The sequence below is a fragment of the Callionymus lyra genome, chromosome 13 (genome assembly GCF_982586985.1).
Source record: "Callionymus lyra chromosome 13, fCalLyr1.hap1.1, whole genome shotgun sequence".
NCBI lineage: Eukaryota > Metazoa > Chordata > Actinopteri > Syngnathiformes > Callionymidae > Callionymus > Callionymus lyra.
This window is the reverse complement of record NC_141830.1, coordinates 5,983,236-6,005,233: the sequence shown is the minus strand read 5'-3', so window position 1 is coordinate 6,005,233 and position 21,998 is coordinate 5,983,236. Positions and strand designations below refer to the sequence as shown.

Sequence of the window (21,998 nt, the reverse complement as noted above, 5' to 3'; positions counted from 1 at the left end):
ATGATTCTATGATGATGATTATCATGATATGATGATGATGATTCTATGATGATGATTATCATGATATGATGATGATGATTCTATGATGATGATTATCATGATATGATGATGATGATTCTATGATGATGATTATCATGATATGATGATGATTCTATGATTCTATGATGATGATTATCATGATATGATGATGATGATTCTATGATGATGATTATCATGATATGATGATGATTCTATGATTCTATGATGATGATTATCATGATATGATGATGATGATTCTATGATGATGATTATCATGATAAGATGATGATGATTCTATGATTCTATGATGATGATTATCATGATGATGATTCTATGATTCTATGATGATGATTATCATGATATGATGATGATTCTATGATTCTATGATGATGATTGTCATAATATGATGATGATTATCATGATATGATGATGATGATTCTATGATTCTATGATGATGATTATCATGATATGATGATGATGATTCTATGATGATGATTATCATGATATGATGATGATGATTCTATGATTCTATGATGATGATTATCATGATATGATGATGATGATTCTATGATGATGATTATCATGATAGGAGATGATGATTCTATGATTCTATGATGATGATTATCATGATATGATGATGATGATTCTATGATGATGATTATCATGATATGATGATGATGATTCTATGATTCTATGATGATGATTATCATGATATGATGATGATGATTCTATGATGATGATTATCATGATATGATGATGATGATGATTCTATGATGATGATTATCATGATATGATGATGATGATTCTATGATGATGATTATCATGATATGATGATGATGATGATTCTATGATGATGATTATCATGATATGATGATGATGATTCTATGATGATGATTATCATGATATGATGATGATGATTCTATGATGATGATTATCATGATATGATGATGATGATTCTATGATGATGATTATCATGATATGATGATGATGATTCTATGATGATGATTATCATGATAGGAGATGATGATTCTATGATGATGATTATCATGATAGGAGATGATGATTCTATGATTCTATGATGATGATTATCATGATATGATGATGATGATTCTATGATGATGATTATCATGATATGATGATGATGATTCTATGATTCTATGATGATGATTATCATGATATGATGATGATGATTCTATGATGATGATTATCATGATATGATGATGATGATTCTATGATTCTATGATGATGATTATCATGATATGATGATGATTCTATGATTCTATGATGATGATTATCATAATATGATGATGATGATTCTATGATTCTATGATGATGATTATCATAATATGATGATGATGATTCTATGATTCTATGATGATGATTATCATGATATGATGATGATTCTATGACTCGCTGAATCCTCGGCGTCAGCGAACGGCGCAGCTACTCGTGTAGTTTTAAAGTATTTCTTATTTTAATATTTGTTTTTACTTAAACAAGGCCTTTTTAATTTATTGTTGATTGCATTTAAGTTTATATTACATTTTATTGTTATTATTATTTTTGTTTTATTTTGACTGAACGAGGTCTCATCCGGTGATTCTCAAAGAGTCGGTCAGTGAAAAGGATTCTCTTCCGGTGATTCGCGCGTCAGGGATTCGGTCAGTGAACGAGGATTCAAGTTGGGCTGTGAACACACCTCAAGATCTTCTCTATTTGCTGATTCCTCGCGAATGTCACTCGTCCTTGTCAGTGAACGCACCGGGCCTCTTTTTTTTTTTTTGTTGCATTGTCCCTGAGGTGCAGTGAATGTGAACCTCGGGTCTGAATCATTAAAACTAGTAACGGATTGTTGGCTGCGTTCAGGAAGTAGTAGAAATTGCAGTCAGAGCTCCATTAGCACAGAGTTATTGATTTGGTGAATGAACGAACTGAACGAATCATTTTAATGAACTGATTCTAGTGATTCAGTTCAGTCAAGAGAACTGCCGTGTCCATCACTACTATGGATCAGAAGTCATTACATCATGATCATGAAGATCTTATTATAAGTTAGTTTATCATTGACAGTAAATCAGGGGAGAGCGCGAACGCAGTCCCCCACTACCAGAAATTATGCAGTCGAGATTCCCACATTTGGGGAATTCGCAGGGGTCAGCACAACCTAAAGTGCAATGGCTGAGCCTCGCCCTGGGTGAACCACCTTCTTGATCATGGTATCTCCCCTGCCAGGTAAGTATGAGTTGTACACGCCTGCAGTACTGAAGTGACTCGTGAGCACAACACACACACTGGTGGAGAAGACATCATCACATGCTGGAATATAATCAAGATGTGTTCCTGAACAAAGCTGTAGTCCATGGGTGAGGAAAAGTAAAAAAAATAAAGACGTTTAAACACTAAACAAAGAAGAATGTGGGCATTACCCAGAATGCATTGCTGTGTCCTTAAAAGGAGCAGGACTAAACATTCTCCACTTTTGCATTAAAATGGGCCAAGATTGAAGAATTACTACATAAACACAACTGTGTGATACTGCAGTACAAACATGATTAATGTTAAAACAAAGATAACTATAGAAGAAGAAGAATATAAGCAGCTCCCCTCCCCCCTCTGTGAGACAACGTCTAAACCGCCATGTGGTCACAAAAACGTCACTACTGCCCACTGTTGGTGGGAAATGGAACTACAAGTAAAAAGCAACAGTAACCCATTGGATACAATAGGACAGATGCTGTGTCTCAAATCGCATACTTATCTTAGTACACTAGAAGTTAGTATGCATCAGGATAGTGTGCATACTAACTAGTACGCAAATTCTCCACAGATAGTATGTCTCAAATCAAACACTGCTGCTACACACTAACAGGAAATGACGCGACAGCTTCTTCTTCTACTACTATTTAATTTTAAACACTAGTGACAACACATATAAATATATATATATATGATATATATATATATATATATATGACGTAACTTCCCTTTACAATGTCACTAAGATGGAGCTGTTTAGTGTAGATAGTGTCCATCAAACCATACTCAGTTTTGTGGGCGTTTTAGTGTTAATTTAGTGTGCATGGTGCACTAAATTCCGCATACTAAGAATTGAGAAGCACTTACGCACTAAAAATACTAACTGAGTACGCAATTTGAGATAAGGCAATAATATCTGTTGAGAGTTTGCGACTAGTTAGAACGTACACTATGCTGATGCATACTAACTTCTAGTATATACACTGTAATAAGTATGTGACTGAGACACAGCATTATTTTCTTTGACCACTAGAGGGGGTGCACCGTTCCTGGAGGTACTGCAATACCAGGTCGATGCGTGGAGTGGACGGAGCAAGCCCCTATTCCATCTCCCTGCTCCAAAAATCAATTTAATATATGGTCCCCGGGTAGGGGACGTATCAGATATTAAACTGATAAGAACAGATACTACACTTGATCTTAGCCAAAAGGCCGAGAAGCGATAACTACCATAGGTTCGAACTGAAGGAGTGATTCTCCAGACACACTAACACACTGACGGTGACACACACACACGTTACTATCTACACAACACGTGAGTCGCTGGTGAACGTGAGTTAGTTTAACTTTCATCAAAACATCTACTTTTGATGGTTTTAATAGTTAACAGCGCTAACCAGCTGCGACCTCGTGTCACGTGATGCTATTTTAACCAATCGGCGATCACTGCGACTGAAATTCCAATTGCAAAACAATAAATTCAATTTAGATTGAATTAATCATTTCAATTATTTTATACATTTACTTTTGTACTAACTAGTAACTAATTCTCCACAGATAGTACGTCTCAAATCAAACTCTGCTGCTACACACTAACAGGAAATGACGCGACTGCTTCTTCTTCTACTTCTATTTAACGATGGTTTCAACCAGCTGTAGGAACACTATCGCCACCTGCTGGCAGCACGTTTGGAAAAAGAAATAAAGAAAAAATATGAGAATCAAAATATTCACGAGATATTTAAGCTGGTATCAGCAGCGAAGACGTGTTTATCCTTCTACTGCTGCTGAAAATACACCTGTAAGTATATGAATATATATATCTATAGATATATAGATATATATATCTATAGATATATATATCTATATATCTATAGATATATATATATGACTTAACTTCCGTTTACAACGTCACTAAGATGGAGCCGTTTAGGGTAGATCCGACATGGGCAAACATGCGGCCCTTAGACTGCATTTATGCGGCCCTCGTAATGTCAAAGTATGATCATGTATAAATGGTTCTAATGCATTAACAAATGTATTTTGTATTTATTATTAATTTACATTTTCACATAAGACTTATTTACCTTTTCCCTCCTTTTTGTGTATCATTTTTCGAGTATATATTAATCCCTCAGAACATTTAAATTTAATTGAAGAACTGTTTTGAAAAAAACTCATCTATCCAAGAATACAATTGCAGCATATTTAGCTTAATAAATGTCACAACCAAATGACGCATTTCCTTTTTTTTAGGGATTTTTTGGTCTTTCATTTTGCTTTTGGCCCCTAACAACATTCACAGAATTGAATGTGGCCCTTGAAGAATTTTAATTGCCCGCCCCTTGGGTAGATAGTGTCCATCGAACCATACTCAGTTTTGTGGGTGTTTTAGTGACAATTTAGTGTGCATGGAGCACTAAATTTCACATACTAAGAATTGAGACGCACTTACGCACTAAAAATACTAACTTTGAGTACGCAAGTATGCGATTTGAGACAAAGCACAGCTTAATTAAATATCTTGCGGATATTTAGATTCTCATATTTTTCTTTATTTCTTCTTCCAAACTTGCAAAACGTGCTGCCAGCAGGTGGCGATAGTGTTCCTACAGCTGGTTGAAACCATTGTTAAATAGAAGTAGAAGAAGAAGCTGTCACGTCATTTCCTGTTAGTGTGTAGCAGCAGAGTTTGAATAAATAAAATAAGAAGAAGAACAAAAAGAGGAAGAACAAGATGACACAATCTAAGTCTAAAGATAAAGAACATGGATCAAAGAAAAATAACAAAGACAAAGGATACAAAGATTAACATAGAACAGAACATCCAGATACTTTCACTCCACTCCTGCCACTGATCAACCTGTCCAACCTGTTGACCTCCTCTTGGACACATTTCCACCCCAACACACCACAGCATAGAATATATACCATATATATATATATATATACAGTATATATATATATATATACATATGATGTAACTTCCGTTTACAATGTCACTAAGATGGAGCTGTTTAGTGTAGATAGTGTCCATCGAACCATACTCAGTTTTGTGGGCGTTTTAGTGTTAATTTAGTGTGCATGGTGCACTAAATTTCGCATACTAAGAATTGAGAAGCACTTACGCACTAAAAATACTGAGTACGCAATTTGAGATAAGGCAATAATATCTGTTGAGAATTTGCGTACTAGTTAGAACGTACACTATGCTGATGCATACTGACTTCTAGTATATACACTATAAGAAGTATGTGACTGAGACAGCATTATTTTCTTTGACCACTAGAGGGGGTGCACCGTTCCTGGAGGTACTGCAATACCAGGTCGATGCGTGGAGTGGACGGAGCAAGCCCCTATTCCATCTCCCTGCTCCAAAAATCAATTTAATATATGGTCCCCGGGTAGGGGACGTATCAGATATTAAACTGATAAGAACAGATACTACACTTGATCTTAGCCAAAAGGCCGAGAAGCGATAACTACGATAGGTTCGAACTGAAGGAGTGATTCTCCAGACACACTAACACACTGACGGTGACACACACACACGTTACTATCTACACAACACGCGAGTCGCTGGTGAACGTGAGTTAGTTTAACTTTCATCAAAACATCTACTTTTGATGGTTTTAATAGTTAACAGCGCTAACCAGCTGCGACCTCGTGTCACGTGATGCTATTTTAACCAATCGGCGATCACGGCGATTGAAATTCCAATTGCAAAACAATAAATTCAATTTAGATTGAAATAATCATTTCGATTATTTTTTATACATTTCTTTACTGCGAAACTATCTTTTCTTAAGTTTATAAAACGAGTTTGACAAAGTTTAGACGAGACTTGGCTTATTCAAGTGAAGTAATAGCGCCCTCTACTGGAGAAGCTGCGAATGTCAAGAAAACGAAGAGGAAAAATACGCATTTTTAAATTTTTAAATAAAACGATATAATGTAACCAAACACTTTAACTAAACTTTACAAAATAACTTTACGACGTGTTTGTGTTGAATACGTGTGGGAAACGGTAACTCAACAACTTCCAAAAAAGAAGAAAACTAACAAACACCGTATTTTTCACTAATGCTTTTCAAAGAAAAATGCACGTATATATATATATATATATATATATATATATATAGTTACTAGAATTAACTGTCAGCTTTGAAATTGTGCAGAACTCGCGTCGAAAGTTTCCCCGAAGGCTATATTTTTTTGCAGGCCTCTGGCCTTCCCTTCGTACTTCAACTCAACTCTCACAAACTCAATATGACAAACTTGACAGCAAAGAAAGACAAATTGACAAATTTGATATGAAACTTACCTGCAAGCGAATGACACTTCCAGACACGCCGAGTATCCGAAAAAGAGATTTGAGGAGCCCGAGGGCCACGTCCACCTCCATCTTGATGCTCACCTGAAGTGGCGATTTGGCGAACATGAAGTCGTCAATTTCCGCTAGAACTTGAACGTCTCTGAACGTGTTTCCTCCACGTGCGGAACCGATTGTTGTATTTTACCAACTACAACGTATTTGAAACAACGTTTTCAAAACCTTGTGATAGTGTATTTTTAAACTAAATCAAAAGGTATAAACGGTTATCTTGTTTAATACAAAACATAATACTGTAAGGGCAATTACAATTAAATAATTAATCAAATAATAAAATAATTGCAATTAAATGTGTATTTGTAAAACACAAATTGATCATATATATTTTTTTACATTGGCATTTCCACATATAATCTGTGTATCATGTAAGAAATGAAAAGGAGTAAAAATAATTGTAAATATGATAATATCTTCCACAGGAGTGGAGTAAAAGTATCTTGACATTCTATTCTATGTTAGTCTTCGTATCGTTTGTCTTTGTTATTTGTCTTTGATCTATGTTCTTTATCTTTAGACTTTTTTTTAGAATTGTATCATCTTGTTCTTTCTTTTTATAGAAACTTCGTTCTTGTTCTTATTTTTATTTTTATGAATTATCGTCTGTAATGCTGTGTATTGCTATTTGAAAAAACAATTTCAATCAATAAAGTTATATCTGTCTGTCTGTCTGTCTTTCTATCTTTCTATCTTTCCATCCATCCATCCATCCATCCATCCATCCATCCATCCATCCACATTTTATACCCATGACTTAATTAATGAAACTTCTTGTCATTACACACAATATGTCTTGATTTAATACGTGTATGAAACGTCACATTGTGGTTCTGTTAGATTTTGTTGAAAGCAGAATGTCCTCTCGCTGGTGCAGCTTCAACTTCTCCCTCTCTCTCCGGTCCATTGATGGATCCTTACTTAACTCTGATCCACTTTTCTCTCCCATCTCTGCCTCGGCCGAGACGGTGGGGTTGGTCTTTGTTTTGGTTCACTCACAGCCAACGTTCGTGTGGACGCACAAGATGTAGTGATTCCTGTGTAAGTCTGTGTTCATCAAGACGGAAGCAGATCGATACTAAACAATAATAACTCTAGACCTTCTTCATGGGACGACAGTTCCATGGAGACCATGGAGTGCAAACGCTGCTCTAACAAGATCCTCCTGCGTCACCTGGGACATGCGAGGACATTCGACATTAGTGAGGAACACATTGTTGGACTTAAATAATAATAAATACAGGGTTAGGCGCCAACTTGAAAGTCAATCAGAACATTTTATTTTTGTTTAGACCTTTATTTTTTAGAAATTATTTATTGTTTAAAAAAAAAAACTTAACACAATGTTGCAAAATAAGCATCAAAATACTTCCACGACAGCAAACGTAGTGAATTGTAGAGCAAGCATGTTCGGTTAAACCGATGCTCGCCAGTAAACCCGGTCACAAACTGGCAAGAGACGTCTCAACCAGGATCTCATCACTGAACGTAAGATTTAATTTTTCTCTGTTTAACCGAGACATGGCAACAACCCAACGACTTCTCCACTCTGAACAATTACCGTATTTTCCGGACTATAAGTGTCTCCGGAGCACAAGTCGCTCCAGCCATAAAATGCATAATAAAGAAGGAAAAAACATATATAAGTCGCACTGGAGTATAAGTCGCATTTTTGGGGGAAATTTATTTGATAAAATCCAACACCAAGAACAGACATGTGATCTTGAAAGACAATTTAAAATAAAACTAGAGGCAACAACAGAATAATTGTACGTTACGTTACATGAAGTGAGAACCTGGTATGTTAACATAACATATGAAGAGTTATTCAGAGAACTATAGCATAAATAACTAACAAGTTTACCAAACCATCCGTGTAACTCCAAATAACTCTTCATCCTCGTGTCACTTTTAAACAACTAACTAACTCCGGAGGTAGAAGATGCTTCCTCTTCTACGTGGAAATGATCAACACAGGCATAGAGCGCCCTCTTGTGGTTTAGTGTGAAAATAACATGTGAAATGATATACCGCTAATAATGTGTTAATAATTTCACACATAAGTTGCTCCAGAGTATAAGTCGCACCCCCGGACAAACTAGGAAAAAAACTGTGACTTATAGTCCGGAAAATACGGTACTTTCCGGACGGGTTTATTTACATTTCAAAACCTTCCAATCCAATGGTAAGATGTCTGGTGCCACTCCTACCATCATCGCCTCTGTTTACGGCTCCCCCAAATCAAATAGTGATTTTTTTTAAACGACTTTGCTGCCTTCCACTAACATCTGTCGTCTCTATCACCTCACACAATAATACTGGGTGATTTTAACATTCACACGGAAAACATCTCCCTTCTTCCCTCCCTCTCTTCAGCTCTCGAACGAAGGTCGCTTTTTCTTTTGCTCCTGTCCTACTCTCTCCTACTGCACTTTGTCCTGTCTCATCTGTCAGAGATTCACTCTATATTCCTTCCTAAATCTCAAAATCATAAACATGGATTTGGTCTGCTGGTCTCTCAATGCAATTGATAAAATCTTTTCAACCAGAAGAGCTGGCAAAGGGTAACCCTCATGTCCTGATGGAATGGTTCTTTCTGTGGAGTACGTGGAAGACATCTACCTATTTGGATTTATCATAACTGGATTTCTGCTTTTTGGAGCTGGTGGATATCTGGTGTATTGCAAAGGTCAACAAGCGATTGTAATCTTGGATGCGTCATGCAGAAGTGACTCTGACTTGGGAGTTGAAGGAGCATGGCCGTGAACTGGACATCTTTCTCGCTCAGAATGGTCGGCTAGCTGCGGTTCATGACCTCGTCCACTCATCAGGTACCATCTTGGAGAGGAAGCCTGTCCTCATAATATTGTGGAGGACCTCCGGAACCACAGTTCGAGGTCATTTATGTGTTTTGGTGTGTTCCGCCAAACTCCTCGCACACTGTCCTGTCCTCAAGTCCGTTCCCAGCCGGTCAGGGACACGTCTGTGAACACATGAGTCTACTGATGTACACAACCCAATGTGACTCCTTTCTGGAGCCGGCTGGGAGAGTTCCAGAAGTCTATGTTCTTCATGGCGAGGGCTGGAACAGTCAGCATGTGGCCCTTGTCTCGAATTGGATAAAGTCGGAGACGCCCAAAACACTGTTGAAGATGTCTTTTTTAACATTTTTTAACAAGCCCAGCCTGACCACTGGGTAGGCCGGCCACCATAAGACCCAGACGTGACATTATATCTCTGGCTGGTAGAGACAAGGTTATTTGAACCTTGTCCAACTGGTGTAGTAACGACACCTTTCTCTCGTCTGATAACATAGCTGTCATGTTTCTGGAGTCTAGATACAGACCAAGGTAGGACATGTGTTGACTTGGTTCTAACATGCTTTTGCAGTTGCAGTTTGATCCTGCAACTCTTGTCGAGAGGATGCAAGGATTAACAAATCGTGCAAATATATCAATATTCTGACCCCTCTTGACCTAATGGTAACGTACTCGAGAATGTCTTCTGAGCCTGAAAGTACCTGAACGGCAGGCTTTAAAACCGTTCTCGAAGTCTTCGGCATGTTGAAAACTTCATCTACCGCAAGAATTTGCCCGCCATCTTGTTTGTTTTGGTTACCCCGGCAACCACCCGCATGGTCTTGCCCAAACCGCGACGATTATCGTGCGTCTGATGCCGTCTGGCAGTCCTGTGTGGTGGGTTCCCCGAGTCCCTGTGGTGTATCTCGACCCAGGCTGGAGTCCTAGTCGTCGTAGTCGTTCCTAGTCGGACGACAAAAGAGGTGGGTTCACGCGTTAAGTCTTTTCGTCTCAGTCATACTCAATGGTCAATCTGATTGGTCGAGTGCCAGGTTTAGCTAGCGAATCAGCACAGGACAATGAAAAGAAAGTGACTATTGTAAACACTAGATAAGCAGTGTTGGCATGGATGAAACCACACTTTCATCGATGGAACACATCTCATCACCTCCTGCTCCATGTACTAATTCATTCACATTAATGTCTTGAATTATTGTCCTATTCACATGCAACCTTTCATGTTAGTCACCTTCATCTCAACATTTGTACATTATCACCGTGTCTGATTCTAACATGGTCATTTTTTGGTAATAATGATACAGAAGGACAATATTGTTGACATGACTTTAATGATCATTCTAGATAATCAAAATGATTTCCCTATATCTTGTTCGACACAAATACGGAAAAGCCTTCCAAACTGCAACTGTGAGATCCAGGACTTCACTCACTTAATAAATACTTTGTCATTTGTAATGAAGTAACAGCGTGCGTTGAGTTCCGTGGGCTAAGGCGCACCCAACATAAAAGTGTGGAGTCTATGGGGGTTTGAACAAGGGTTAGCGACTGATCATATATTCAAAGTTTAATTTCATGGTGCTAACAAGTCGGCGAAAGGCTCATCTTGAAAAGAAAGTTGCAGGGCTTTGATCGCTTGCTCACAGCAGCCAAAGCAGGCCACAGACACAGCGGAGGACAGCGTCAAGTGGGGAGCTTCCAGTTTATACCAGAAGTTGAGCCGCAACAATAAAATACACTGAAATGCGGGTTACACAGTCCACCGGGTATTGCTTGCCCCGGCCCCGGTTGCGTACAGTCAGCAGTTTCTTGACCTTCTAGAACGGTCCTCCATCAACCACTTCAGGAGTTGGAGGAGGGGGTGGGGGGGCCGGGACCCTGGGGCTTGACCATGAGCATACTCTACCCAGACCAGGTCTGCTCCATGTTGAGCAAATTGGGGCCCCTGGCCTGAGACAATGGCTTTGGGACAACCATGAACTTTGAAAAAGTGGTTAATCATGATTTTGGCTGACGGCAATTTGGGCAGGGCTATGAACCTGGCCATCTTGGAGAACCTGTCCACAACATTGAGGACCGTGGTGTTACCTTGCGAGATCGTGAGCCCAGTGACAAAGTCCATTGAGATGTCTGCCCACGGTCTGGAGGGGATGGGAGCGGCTGAGGCAGTCCCATGCATGATCTTGAGGATGTCTTGTTCCGGGGCGCAAACAGAACAAGCCTCGGCGTACTCCCGGACCTCCAGCTCCATGGACGGCCACCATAACCTCCTGACGATGGCGAACATTGTCGGCCGAACCCCCGGTTGGCAGGAAAGCAGCGACGTGGGGACCAGTGGATCACCTGCGGACGCAGTTTGACTGGGACAAATAATTGATTATCGGGGCACCCACAAGGTGGCGGGCCCTCACCATTTGCCTGCTGAACCTGATTTTCTATCTGCCAAGTTACAGCTCCAACCACACAGGTCCGTGGAAGGATGGGTTCTGGTTCCTTGGCAACAGGCTCGGGATCATAGATTCATGAAAGGGCATCAGGTTTGAAATTATGGGACCCCAACCTGTAAGAAAGGGAAAAGGACAAACGGCTAAAAAACAGAATTGAGTCTTTTATCTTTATATATATATATATATATATTTATATAATACAATAATGATTCATAAATCCATTTTTTAATCTGATACAATGATGAAATAAAATACAAATACTAAAGTTGACAATTTAACAGCTATTGTAGGTGATATTAAAAATAGATTAATTAAAAAGATTAAACAGAGATCATTATTACAGATCATTATTCATTCTTTTATCAATATTTTCACAGCACTGCTTATATAAACGTGAACACTCAACAGCCACTTTATGAGATATGACTGAGTCCAATCTTCATCATTAGTTACCATTATTACATGGGTAATCATACCTACCTACCTACCTACCTACCTACCAAATTGATTGACATATTTAGCATTAGCTTGGATTATAAAGTGCAAAAACTTAGAATAAAAGTTACCAGACAAGTTTAAATCCAACAGATGACAGGGGCAGGAGGAGAGGTGGTTTGCTAGGGATCAGACAAGAAGACGTGGTCAGGGCAGAAGTGGGTCTAGACCTTGAAGCCCAGTCCGAGGGCAGGGCGAGTGAACATGCACAGGCACAGTGAGTGGTGCTCGAGCTTAAGTAAACTGGGCTGATTCCAGGGAATAAATTACAAAGTGTGCACGGTGAGAAGGCTAAAGCTGTGACATGTGCGTCCAAATAGGGCTTTTAAAAAGAATGTTGGTTATGGGATTGTTTTTTTCCATCTGAAATAACTTTTAGCCAGTGACTCATCACACACCCCTTATTTCAGTGCCAGAAACTCAAGCCGGTGATTTAAAAACACTTCTGCAACCTAAGAATTTCATTTTATAGTGAGTATCTTCTCAGTGTGATTGAACGTCTTCACAGGGATCTAACCACCCCTTGACAAGGAATGTATTTCTCACTGTGTCGGCCCAATCAACAGTTTCCCCACGGATGACTGGTCAGACAATACTGGTCAGACTGGTCAGGGAACTGAAGGTGCTCCTCTTTTAACTTTTGAGAGAGTAATTGTACGTTATTACATGTAGAGGATGATGATGAAACTATCAAACCCTTTACTTTCTTAATTAGCAATTTGATGACGTCGCTGCGAAAAACAAAAATAGATTTTATATCTACAAATATGCTATAACTCCTGTATAGATTTCCCTGTATGTTTTAATTTGTTTTTGTTTTTTTATTACAAAGGGCACAAATAAAGGAATATATGATCTTGTCTCCAACACTGTACAAGTTAAAAACACAAAATGATAATATTGTCTTGTTCTATTTTATGCAAAGCCAAGTTGAATTACCAAGGAGATATATTCTGTGCAACTCTGTGCATAATTTAATGACACACTTATATAATTAACATCTTCATCACACTGACATAAATCAATGTGGATAGGCAGCAACTGTTTAGGAACTGATGAGATACAAGCCATGCGGTGCATCATATGACATGGGGGGTCAGGGGGTTGGGCTGTCAATCTCTTGCAGAGGAACAGTATAAGTAGTGTTCTATTCCTTGTTTGAGGATGATTTATTTATTTAGCACACACAGTATATAGTATGTTCTGTGCTAAACCCCGAGGCAGCGTGATAGTCTTTCCACTTCCTAGCTTGAAACTAGAACAAAGTGAGAAAAACAGGGTCAGTGTACTTTCAAGTTTACCATGGTTACATCCATGGTTACATCCATGGTTACATCAGACACATGCAATTCTAATGGAATTAAGAAAGACAGAGGACGCAATGTGATACAATCAAACAGTACAATGATTACTATATATGTAAGATCTACTGTGTCATAACTTTTTTTTGTAACATGGTGGTGGGAGAACTATCTTACAGTACCGCATGTATGCACGTTGTCTCAAAGCAACTAAAAGCGAGATGTTGTGGAACTGTGAGCTGCTAAATGATTTTTGTATGTGTGCACTTGTGCGCTTGCATGAATGAGTGATTTTCATAATCTTTTCTTTTTTCTTTGTTGGGACAAGGCAAATATATATTAAAATGGTCAGATTGCTGAAAAATACTTACTACTGATGCTGTGTCTCTGGATTCATTCATTGAACTTCTGTACTAACAACTTGTGCTCCTAACAAGAAAATCAATAAAGTTATCGATGATATTTTTACAGTTCTGTTAAATAAAGACAATCATGTTTGCCATTTCCCTTGTGAAAAAAACACTTAATAAAGCAGCATTGTTTTTTGAAGAGATTGTTTCAGGCACATCCCATTGACAGTCGTGGCATGTTTGGAAATATATGGTTTCCAAAAATAGTTTCCATATACAGAATGTATAAATGGGATAAAGGCTCTTTTGTCAGGTAATCACCCTGGTTAGATCTAAACTTGTTCTCAGTACTTCTTATTACACTGTCTCTGACTCACTGCTGTTAAGAAGTTGGGTTTTCACATGACTTTCCAAGACTCTTGTAACAGATCGTCCAGACAAAGTTACATAAGTGATTTATTTAAATAATAACTGGAGAGATATATATATAACTCGTGACTGTTTACATATTTTTGCCATTCGACTCTTTGTCCAAATGGTTAACAATAAGTAGTGTTAGAGCTGAGATTATTTTTCTGATCATTAAAATTATGTTTTCTTTTTTCTTTGGCATTTTGTGAGAGATTTAGAAGTGTTATCTATTTATTTTTTGTTTCTGTGTTTTGCTTGTATTCTTTTTTTGGATTTATTTGTAAATTCGTATCTCGATAAGCTATTTTATTTTAATGTCATTATTTTGTTTCACTTTTTGTACTTTTACTTTCTGGTGTTTTGACAGCGGGACTTCTGCAGGCCTCTACCAACTCACTGTTCACAGTTGAAGGAACACTGTGAACGGTGAGTTGTGAAAGTTTTGTTAAAGAAATCCATGTCATCCTTTTGTTGAATTAATAATATGTTGTGAATATTGTCTTGTTGACGTCATGTGAGTGTTATAAGTGCTATATTTTGTCAAATTGTCTGGGTGATGTTATGTATTTATGTATTTTGTCAAACACATGTTTAGTTAATCATCAGATATCCTCATTTTTATATATTTATTTAGATCGTGTATGTGTTCGTCGGGTGATCTTGGACCAGTCTGTGCCGGAAAGACCGTTTATTTTCTTTTTATTATTTTTAATGACTTAATCATTGTTTATTGTTGTGAATTGTTTTTGACTCTGTTTCGTTTCTTCCTTTAGATGGTGCTGTTTGTATGTAGTAGTAGAACGTACATTTTTAATGTTTATTTTTATTTCATTTGTAATGTTTTTGCCTTTGCACAGCCTTGGCATGAACACTGTGAACGGGTGATCTTGGAGCAGTCTGTGCCAGAAAGAGCGTTTATTTTATTACATTTCCTAAAAAATAATAATAAAAAAAAAAAAACGGAAAGACTGCGATTATTTATCACATCCGTTACTCTTCTCTTTATTGTTGTTTAGCATTGCAGGGTTCACATGATAATCTTAATTGAGAATCTTTTCAAATTAAACTATAGTGATCCACTGGGGTCTCATAATTTCATATCATAATTATGATCTGTGGACGGTTTTGTCCTTAAAAAACACTGTGAACACGGGTCTCACTTAGCTCAAATCCCAAAGATCAGTGTCTAAACAAGTCCTGTGAAACTTACAACTACTTATTTAACAGGAGACCAGACAGGTCTGTTTATATATATGAAAATATGCCTGCAGTGACTTGCGTTTTTTAACACAGAACTCAACTTTTTTTCAGTTGCATAGAAACTTTTAATAAAACCTCTTCAAAGTATAATTATTTACTTCAGTAGAGAGCTTCTATTTTGACACCTGTAAACATTGAAAACATCTTGTGACAGGAGGGTGACCAACACATTTACACGCCTGAAACTGGGAAACAGATCATGAGACAAACATTTCACGTCTATTAACCTCTGTCAGCTGAAGTTGAAATTTATAGTAAACTGTGGATCATTATATTCTTTGGTTCAAAGGTTCAATGATCATTTGTAATACAATGTTTCCCGCTTGCAGGAGTGTTACGTAATCACTTCTCAATATGACACTTTAACATTTCCATAACTAAATCTTTTAATTTATCTAAAGTGGTTAAGGTGAGCGATGACATTTCCTGATTTGCTTTCTTAAACTAGTTCCAGTCAATTTGTTATCATGTGGGAGCCTCTGGATCCTTGCAGCACCTCATGTATAAGTGTCAAGAAGAAAAGGGACCAATCTTTTTTTCTCATATAATGATGCAATAAATAAGTAGGAACTACTGTCCACATCACGTGAACAACCAATAAACAAAACATGGAAGCAGTGTTTTATTCAGTACAATGTCATAACAATAGATTAATATTTTCTGACGCTAAACTTAAACTTCTACCTGATTAAACTAAACAACAAACAAAGATATTATTTAATAAATCCATACAAATTGGGATTCAAATCAGTTTAAGTCGATGAATATCATAATCATTGATAAGCATTGGTGGCATCATTAGCTGACTTAAGATAAAATGGCCCAAGACTCTCTGACCTCTGTGCTCAAGGGAATGTGTGCACTATTATATTAAAAAAAATGGATTCATGCTGCATTTTTATCCCAAACCACACATTATTCTACTGAAAAAATAATAAAAAGCACTTTGTAATTTGTTATTCATGCAAAAATACTACTATGAGTAAATTGTGTTCTTAGATCTGTGGTGGACTGGAAAGGGAAATTTTCATGTTACTCTTCACTGAACACCTTCGGCCTACAAGGTACATAAGTTCATACAGCCTGTCTACACTGGAAGGGCTTGCGATATTTACCCAGTGTACGGCTTATAGTAGTTGTATTCTTTAAATGTCTGCCACAAACCAGCGTTAAATACAGGTTTGTCCAATTTTTCCGGAACAATACTTCTCGTCAAGGCTTTAATACAAATACGGACAAGCTGTATGGAGGCATATGGATTTTCTTTTTCTTCTTTGTGGAAGATGAACCAGAGCTCCAGTCCTACAATAAAATGAACGTACATTTTTGCATTTAACTCTAAAATGGAGCCGATGGAACCCTTAGTCGACATGAGGGTGAATAGAAAATAAGTTTGAATCATGCGTGAACTAACCCTATAAGGTATCCAGAGGTCGTGATAGCTTTTAAAAACTAATTTAAGTATTTTTCTTTTAAACTATTTCTTTTCTTGTGGGGACACTCTTAGCCCGGCGTTCTGATGACACCTAGTTTTCGCTGCAAGGGGTGGTGCCAGTCAATGAGTAAATGTTGATGTGTGGGTTCAACACAAGCTGGCAAGAGAATAAAGGCTGCCCTCATCAACCAGCGGATCTACCGAGAGAGCAGCTTGTTGATCTTCACAGAGACGTGGCTCACTCAGCTGACTCCGGACACTAATGTGGAACTGCTGGGCTTAACCATCGTAAGCGCCGACAGAGACACACATGCTTGCGGGAAGTAAAGAGGAGGATGTCTCATTATGTACGCGAATAAACGGCTAATGTGGCCATACTATCGACCACGCGAGTTCAGTCACTTGATCGCACATGTGTGTTTACATTCCTCCGAGACTTCAGAATCAGCATCCATACGCTTTTATCATCATCTCATGGCAACCTGGACTCTACACTGCTTACTTTCCACCAGTCTGTGGATTGTCCCCGTTGGAAGGTCTGATCATAACCTGCAGTCACAGTACTCTCCAATGGTGACAGACGTGATCACTCTAGAGGATGATTTGAATTTGTGCTTAGACGTTGTCGCCCCGCTGTTACCGCTGTTACCCTAATAATAATCTGTGGGTAACAAAGGAGGTCAAGGATGTCCTTAAAAGGAAAAAGATGGCTCTCAGGAGCAGAGACAGAGACGCCATGCAGTCAGGACAGCAGGAGGTGAAGCGATCCTTGAGGGAGACCGCTTCAGAACCTGCCCACCTTCCTGACAAGGTATCTGCTCGACTGCTAAAGACCTGCGCTGCTGAACTAGCTGAGCCGCTCCAGCACGTCTTCAACCTCAGTCTACATATGGGGGAAAGTACCAACCCTGTGGAAGACTTCCTGTATCGTTTCAGTCAGGAAGAAGAGCTGGCCGATCGTGCTGAACGATTACAGACCGGTGGCACTGACTTCGCAGCTGATGAAGACACCGGAGCGGCTGGTCCTCAAACATCTCAGGCCACAAGTTCCGCACGCAAGACCCCCTGCAGTTTTCCTACCGGCCCGTGGTTTGTGTAGAAATGCCATCCTTCACCTCCTGCATCGGACCTACTCTGGATAAAGGAAGCGGCTCAGTTAGGATTCTTTTCCTGGACTTCCTGGACACCCTCCAGCCTATTCTGCTGCAGGACAAACTGGCATAGATAAATCTGGACCGTGGCCTGGTCTCCTGGATCTCTGACTAAGGAAGGACATCATGTCTGACACTGTGGTATGCAGTACAGGAGCACCTTAGGGGATAGTTCTGGCCCCTCTCCTCTTCACCATATTCACTCCAGACTTCTGCTAAAACTCCGAGCTGAGTTGACATTGCCATTGTTGGATACATTAGGGACAACAGCGACGACGAGTACAGGAGTCTGATATGAGACTTTGTGGACTGGAGTGAGAGGAACCACTTGCAGTTGAACTTTGGGAGGTCAAGGACAAAGCCACGCCCAGTGTCCATCAGAGGCGATGTGGCTGGACAGTAAACTGGACTGGTCCTGCAACACAGACCATGTGTATAAGAACGTTCAGAGTAGACTGTACTCAGTTGCAGAGAGGAGATCACTCAACAAACTACTGTCCATCATGGATGACGACAGTTCAATGTTCACCTTGTATCCTTATTGTTATTTTTATTTGATCTATGTTCTTTATCTTTAGATTTATATTGTGTCATTTTGCACTTTCTTTTTATTGCACTTTGTTCTTGTTTTATGAATCTATCGTCTGTGTTGCTGTGTGCTGTATTCCCGAAAGAGATCTCCAGAGGGATCAATAAAGTTTATCTAATCCAATGTAAATCTTAATTTATATATTACCTTTCAGAGTCACAAAGAATAAATATAAAAACATAGTTTAATAGATTAAGTACAATAATACACACTGCATTAAAAATACAAAACATTATTATAATAAATATCATATCTATTTTTTGTTTGTTTATATATAGCATTAAGGCAAACAAATTAAGTAAACATTATATGGAATATTTCGTTTTAAAAGTCAAAAGGGTTATGTGGCTCCCAGTGTTTTCTTTCCTGTAGAAAAAGGTTTCAAATGGCTCATAAAGGTTCCAGACGCCTCAACGTTTGTATGCAAAATAGCCAGCAGGGATAAATGTTCTCATAATCAGGAATGTCAATAACCTCTGACAGCAGGAAACATGTTGACTCAGCGTCAACAGGCTGCAGGAAATGGCTATTGTCTATTCTGTCATTAAAGACACACACAGCCATTTTTGTGCCTGACTTGTCACATAATCAGACTCTGTGATATTCTCTATGCTTGGTAAATTCTTGATGACAGAGAGTTAATTAATCATCTCAGCAGACAGAACATCATTGTTGTCCTTTTTAAATCTTTTTTTATTGAAGTTTCTTTAATAATGCAATTTCCTCTTTTCTGTTTAAATATATTAGTTCTGTTGAATAATATACAGGCTAATTAAAACGGATGAGGAGGCCATGCCAAACTTCTGGTTCCATCAAAAGATTTTCTTTAAGATAGACTCCATCTTTAGCATCATGTAGAAAAGATTAAACAAGTAAATTTTAGTGTGTCTTCATTTTTGTCTGGTCATCTAAATGTGTGAACTTTGCTAGGTCTTCCTACCTAAGTAGCAGTGCTGTGAAATATGCTGTCGTATCAGCACCAAATAAGTAAGTAAGTAAGTAAGTAATATTTATTTATATAGCGCTTTTCCAGACCAGGGTCACAAAGCGCTTTAACAATCAAAACAATACTCAAAAAAGTACATACTTTAAAGGTCAAGATAATACTGAGAACAACACAGGAGTTCCAGAAAATCAAGGAAAAGCCTGAACAAATAGAAACGTCTTAAGATGTTTCTTAAAGGAGTCAGTAGATCCATCAAGCGCAAAGAGAGAGGAAGATTGTTCCAAAGCTTAGGAAAGTAAATGGAAACAGGCAAATGCACCAGCCAATCAGCCAATCAGCTCTCGAGGCAGTGATGAGTGCCCTGGCCTCAAGGAAACTGAGATTAATGTGTCATTTCTAATTATTGTGTACCATATTGTGTTTGTTCTGACCACCTTGTGTGCTTTTTAGGTCCGGCCCTTTGTGTATGTATATATATATATATAAATGAAAAAGAAACACAAAAAACAATATATGTGAACAATAATGTCGAGATGATGAACTTACGAAAAAATGATTGTCCTCTTTTTGAAGATTAAAAGTTGAATGCTGTGTTATACGAATTGATGCTTCTCTCTGTTGCAACTTTGACATCACTAGTCACCTTATAGTTATCCATATAATTGAATGGAGGATACTTCCTTTACTTTAAACTGCCACTGAAACTACTTCAAATTTGCCTTATTTAGAGTAAACAAATGTATCCAGTAGTAAATTGCATCTTACTATATATGACTCAGAACAGAAAAAAATTAAGCTACATGAATAAGAGCTGTCCTCTGTATAGTCATTTTGACACTGGCCATCATGTTCTGTCTCTAAAGTGGGATAAGCCACCTCATGATTTTAAGGGTCGGGCTTTAATCAGTGTAAACATAAGGGATTTTGGTCACTTCGGACAGGGGAAAAGTGTGAATCTGAGATTATTTTTACGTATCCAATGTGGATGAAACTGATCATGATGATGATTCAGAAGAAACATTGACATTAACATGAAGGAGATTCATGCTTGCTGCGGCTCACAATGAGCTCGAAGGAATGTTCCCAGTTAGAGTTGCTTTTCTTGAGAAATGACAGTTTGTGCATTAAGATACAGTGACTTCACCATAATAAGCAAATTGGTCTGCCCTTGCAGGCTCTTATGCAGCGCTCACTGACTCATACAGAAAACCAGTCTTTCCTGGCTTCGTCCATCAACAAATGAACAAACTGTTTGTATTCAAGTGTGTAGTCGTCTGAACTATGGAATAAAAAGCCGGCAAGGAGAGAGGTTCATCAGTGGTTTTGGACGAGCCGTGAGAAGTGCCTCCACGCTTATGCTCATGTATTTACTTGGGAATGTGCTGGCAAGATTAGTTTTATGATTAGATCTACTGAGTCTCAGTGGAGACTGCTTTAACAGGAAACAGCCAACAAAACATGATCAATTAAAATTAATCTATTATGGTCTTGCACTGAATGTTACAGTCTTGCAGCATTTCTTTGAGTAAATCAGAGCAGAAGCGGACAGCATTAATTATGATTAACTGTGTTGAAATGCTTTGGAATTCCACAATATACTATTAAAAACAGCTTTTGTTTCTTCAATTACATCAGTATGGAATGTCTAATGAAATAATTATTTCTATTGATAAAACAGTGAAAAATTTCAGTGCTATTTTCATTATTGTATTTTCCGGACAATAAAGTGAACCGGATTATAAACACAGTTTCTTTCTTTCTTCATATGTGAGTTGGCTTATTCACGCTATTGTAGCATGAGAGAATAAGTGAGTAGACCATTTTGATCTTTTTGGCCTATTGACGAATTAGGTAAAAAACGAATAATCAGGTTTAGTACAGACACAGCACAGTGCACCCTATGTTTGAATTCTGATTGTACTTACTGACCTTGAACCATCTTATGTGGTACATGGCGCCCAACAATATGCCGAAATGTTGATGAGCTACGAAGCCACACCACGTGGCACTTTGGCACCATGTGGTGTGGTAATGCATGTATTACTCCACGAGGCACCGTTGTGTTGCTCTCTCTGTGTCTAGGTCAGAATACTATTCACCAGCCATTAACAATAACACAGGCAACTACAACAGCTC

General features: G+C 38.2%; 3 non-coding genes across 3 annotated transcripts; all 3 read right to left on the bottom strand.

Annotated features, from left to right (window-relative positions):
* Positions 1-2,093: 2,093 nt before the first annotated feature.
* LOC148067065 (U1 spliceosomal RNA) lies at positions 2,094-2,258 on the bottom strand. Its single transcript, XR_015713275.1, has one exon. It is a non-coding gene; the product is annotated as a U1 spliceosomal RNA (small nuclear RNA).
* Positions 2,259-3,307: 1,049 nt separating this feature from the next.
* Positions 3,308-3,498, bottom strand: LOC148067064 (U2 spliceosomal RNA). The gene has a single exon (XR_015713287.1). It is a non-coding gene; the product is annotated as a U2 spliceosomal RNA (small nuclear RNA).
* Positions 3,499-5,563: 2,065 nt separating this feature from the next.
* On the bottom strand, positions 5,564-5,754 carry LOC148067063 (U2 spliceosomal RNA). Its single transcript, XR_015713285.1, has one exon. It is a non-coding gene; the product is annotated as a U2 spliceosomal RNA (small nuclear RNA).
* Between the last annotated feature and the right edge of the window lie 16,244 nt (positions 5,755-21,998).